Source organism: Lutra lutra, chromosome 5, assembly GCF_902655055.1.
Source record: "Lutra lutra chromosome 5, mLutLut1.2, whole genome shotgun sequence".
NCBI classification, from domain to species: Eukaryota; Metazoa; Chordata; class Mammalia; order Carnivora; family Mustelidae; genus Lutra; species Lutra lutra.
In genome coordinates, this window is record NC_062282.1 from 154449776 (window position 1) to 154455020 (window position 5245).

Genomic DNA, 5245 nt, shown 5'->3' on the forward strand with positions numbered 1-5245 from the left:
TGCTGTTGGATCCTGTTTGCTAGGATCTTGTTGAGAATCTTAGCATCCATATTCATCAGTGATGTTGGTCTGAAATTCTCCTTTTTGGTGTGGTTTTTGCCTGGTTTGGGGATCAGGGTAATGCTGGCTTCATAGAAAGAGTCTGGAAGTTTTCCTTCTGCTTCAATTTTTTGAAACGGCTTCAGGAGAATAGGTGTTATTTCTTCTTTGAAAGTTTGGTAGAATTCCTCAGGGAATCCATCAGCTCCTTGGCTCCTGTTTTTTGGGAGGTTTTGGATCACTGCTTCAATCTCGTTACTAGATACTGGTCTATTCAGGTTGTCAATTTCTTCCTGGTTCAATTTTGGGAGTTTATAGTTTTCCAGGAATGCATCCATTTCATCTAGTTTGCTTAGCTTATTGGCATATAACTGTTGATAATAACTTCTGATGATTGTTTCTACTTCTTTGGTGTTAGTTGTGATCTCTCCCTTTTCACTCATAATTTTGTTATTTTGGGCTTTCTCTCTTTTCTTTTGGATTAGTGTGACCAATGGTTTATAGATCTTATTGATTCTTTCAAAAAAAACAACTTCTAGTTTCATTGATACGTTCTACTGTATCTCTAATTTCTACCTCATTGTTCTCTGCTCTAATCTTGATTATTTCCTTTATTATGTGTGGAGTTGGTTTGATTTGTTGTTGATTCTGCAGTTCTTTAAGGTGTAGAGACACCTGGTGTATTTTGGATTTTTCAATTATTGAAGGAGAAGGAGGCTTGGATGGCTATGTATTTCCCCCTTAGGACCGCCTTTGCTGTATCCCATAGACAAGTGGAATAGAGCAGATAGCCCAGATATGGACCCTCAACTCTATGGGCAAATAATCTTTGACAAAACAGGAAAAAATATACAGTGGAAAAAAAGATAGTCTCTTCAATAAATGGTGCTGGGAGAACTGGACAGCTATATATAGAAGAATGGAACTCGACCATTCTCTTACACGTACAGGAAGATAAACTCAAAATGGATAAAAGACCTCAATGTGAGACAGGAATCCATCAGAATCCTAGAGGAGAACATAGGCAGTAACCTCTTTGATATCAGCCGCACAAACTGCTTTCAAGATATGTCTGAAAGGCAAAGGAAACAAAAGCACAAATAAACTTTTGGGACTTCATCAAGATCAAACGCTTCTGCACGGCAATGGAAACAGTCAACAAAACAAAGAGGCAACTCACAGAATGGAAGAAGATATTTGCAAATGACAGTACAGACAAAAGGTTGATATCCAAGATCTATAAAGAACTCCTCAAACTCAACACACACAAAACAGATAATCATATCAAAAATGGGCAGCAGATATGAACAGAAACTTCTCCAATGAAGACATACAAATGGCTATCAGACACATGAAAAAATGTTCATCATCACTAGCCATCAGGGAGATTCAAATTAAAACCACATTGAGGTACCACCTTACACCAGTTAGAATAGCCAAAATTAGCAAGACAGGAAACAACATGTGTTGGAGGGGATGTGGAGAAAGGGGAACCCTCTTACACTGTTGGTGGGAATGCAAGTTGGTGCAGCCACTTTTGAGAACAGTGTGGAGATTCCTCAAGAAATTAAAAATAGAGCTTCCTTATGACCCTGCAATTGCACTACTGGGTATTTACCACAAAGATACAGATGAAGTGAAAAGAAGGGCCATCTCTACCCCAATGTTTATAGCAGCAATGGCCACGGTCGCCAAACTGTGGAAAGAACCAAGATGCCCCTCAACAGACGAATGGATAAGGAAGATGTGGTCCATATACACTATGGTGTATTATGCCTCCATCAGAAAGGATGAATACCCAACTTTTGTAGCAACATGGACGGGACTGGAAGAGATTATGCTGAGTGAAATAAGTCAAGCAGGGAGAGTCAATTATCATATGGTTTCACTTATTTGTGGAGCATAACAAATAGCATGGAGGGCAAGGGGAGATGGAGAGGAGAAGAGAGTTGAGGGAAATTGGAAGGGGACATGAACCATGAGAGTCTATGGACTCTGAAAAACAATCTGAGGGTTTTGAAGGGGCTGGTGGTGGGAGGTTGGGGAACCAGGTGGTGGGTATTAGAGAGGGCACAGATTGCATGGAGCACTGGATGTGGTGCAAAAGCAATGAATACTGTTACGCTGAAAAGAAATTAAATTAAAAAAAAAAAAAGCACAGCTCACATTCACAGATGCCTTAGTATTGTTATGTGCCCTTCTAAGAACTTTATATTTTAAGTTATTTTATATAAATTCAAATTTAACTGCTAATTTACTACATATAAAACATTTTTGCAAAATGTAACTTCAAATTTAACAACTAATTCACTACATACAAAGCATTTTTTGCAAAATGTTTTACAAAAATATTACCTTGGTTTTGAAAATTAACATGAGACATTCTAATTATACAGCATTCTTGGTCCTCGCTGGTGATAACCATTATTTCAACACTGCTACACTTTTTTGAATATTATGTCATCTGTATTTAAGCCTCATAATGTAGGAATTGTTATGAAGTTAACTGTGATCTATTTTGGAGAAACACAAGTCATCTATCACATTGGGCTATACAAAAACGGGACAAAGTGTTTATATTTATATAATTAAAGTATTTTTTCAGAGCATGCATTTACTGCACAAAAAAAATATTTACCAAAAGTTACAGATCACTCTAAACTATAAAATAATAGACAAATATAAAGGTTTTGTTAACACTGACAGAAAAAAAATCACCCACTACCATAAAAGCAAAGGTTCATATTGTGCTCTTTATCTCTCTTACTTTGTTTGCCACATTCTGAATTAAGCTTAGTTTCTCTATCAAATAATATGTAAAGGATATCTGATGTTTCAAGGCACCGTCTAAATGCTTTTGGGAATTTTCCTTTTTGAAAACACACTATCAATTGTGAAAATATGTATTATTATCTTAATTTGTGAAGGATGTTTAGAAGCTGAACTTAGGAAAATTCCACACTAGACAGTACCAAGAGAACATATTTTGTTCTGTAATTATACTTCATGTTCTTTGAGATTCCTAATACCGGTGATGTCAGCTTAATCACTGACCTATAGAATTTACCACAATCACATGCTTTGTAAGGCATTAAATACACATTTATCAACTTAATGTGGTAATATCACTTTTTCCCGTATTAGATAAAGAACACATTCATCATGGCATGGGCTAATCAGAGTTTCACCTCTGATTTCATCCTTCTGGGAATCTTCAATCACAGCCCTACTCACATTTTCCTCTTCTCTTTGGTCTTGGGCATCTTGATAGTGGCCTTCATGGGAAACACTTCTATGATTCTCCTCATCTACATGGACACCAAGCTCCACACTCCCATGTACTTCCTCCTTAGCCAACTGTCCCTCATGGACCTCATGCTCATCTGCACGACTGTACCCAAGATGGCCTTCAACTACTTGTCAGCAAGTCCACTTCTGTGGCAGGTTGTGCCACACAAATTTTCTTCTATACATCACTACTTGGCTGTGAATGTTTCCTGTTGGCAGTCATGGCTTATGACCACTATATTGCCGTTTGCCACCCTCTAAGATATCCCAGTCTTATGAGTCCCAAAATTTGTGGTCTAATGGCAGCATCTTCCTGGATCCTGGGCTCTACTGATGGTGTAATTGATGATGTAGTTACATTTTTCTTCTCCTATTGTGGGTCCCGGGAAATAGCCCACTTCTGTTATTTTCCTTCCCTGCTAATCATCTCATGCAATGACACATCAACATTTGAAGAAGTTCTTTTCTACTGCTGTATAATAATGATTGTTTTCCCTGTAGCAATCATCATTGCTTCCTACAATCGTGTTATTCTGGCTGTCATTCAAATGGGGTCTGGAGAGGGTCGCTGAAAAGCTTTTGCCACCTGTTCCTCTCACCTCATGGTGGTGGGATTGTACTATGGAGCAGCTTTATTCATGTACATGCAGTCCAGTTCAGATCGTTCCCAACCCAGGACAAAATGGTGTCTCTCTTTTATACCATCCTTACTCCCATGCTGAATCCCCTCATCTATAGCCTCCACAACAAGGAAGTGGCAAGAGCATTCATGAAGGTAGTGGGGAAGGGCAAGTCTGGACAATAAATTGCTTAAATATTTTCATAATTTTCTAAGTTCTCTAGTGTCCTTCTTTTCATTCTGTTTTTTTTTTTTTAATGGCACTTATTATGTATACATTTTTGGAAAAGCACATTCCTGGGAAACAATACAGTCATTTCATTTTAAGGAAAATTATTTCAAATATTCATTATTTTTTATATTTAATTCAGTTATAACCACATTTATGGCCATTTCTTGAATAAGGATATTATAGGTTGACTGAAATGTTCAGGAATTTTGTGGCATATATTCAGGTAACAAACAAGGTTTCTTTTCCCCATGTTGTAAATACAAAACAGTATTCAGTCACTTTCAAGTTACTTTGGATGAAAATTTGGTACACTGGGCTTTTTACATTTACATAGTGTTTATGTTTCATTCTTAATTTTTATTCTCCCAGACTTGGAGAATAAAGCAACATAACACTTCAACCCAGATGACTTTTTATATCACACCTTTAATTTTGTTTATCACAAAAGTGAAAATTTTATTAACAGTCTTAGATTTAACCCCTTTTCAAGTTGTTAAGACCCACCTAATCTCCATGCATGGTCTCAACAAGGAACAAATTTTGCTATTCAGGGTGCCTGGGTGGCTCAGTGGGTTAAGCCGCTGCCTTCGTCTCAGGTCATGATCCCAGGTCCTGGGTTCGAGCCCCACATCGGGCTTTCTGCTCAGCAGGGAGCCTGCTTCCTCCTCTCTCTCTGCCTGCCTCTCTGCTTACTTGTGATTTCTCTCTGTCAAATAAATAAATAAAATCTTAAAAAAAATTTTGCTATTCAGATCCAAACGAACTGAAAATTTGCCAGTGTCCATGAATTAGGCACTGATATGAATACATTTTACTAATGATAACAAGATAATTGAAATTCTGGTTATGGTTATTTTTTTCTGTTTTCTATGATAAACTTATAGTTAAAAGTAAGTATAAAAATTTCATGACTCTATTGCAGTCATAATTCCTTTTATAGAAATAGTGCAATTTCCATCACATTGTCTTTATTGGACTACTGAGGCACAAGCAAATGTAACTGGTAAATGATCATACCAGAAGGGAATATCTCAATCTGGCCTTGAGGAGAGAGAGATTGTCAGCCA

General features: G+C 37.3%; 1 pseudogene; it reads left to right on the forward strand.

Moving 5' to 3' along the window:
* The first annotated feature begins 3201 nt into the window (after positions 1-3201).
* Positions 3202-4132, forward strand: LOC125100383 (olfactory receptor 2M2-like; annotated as a pseudogene).
* The last annotated feature ends 1113 nt before the right edge of the window (positions 4133-5245 follow it).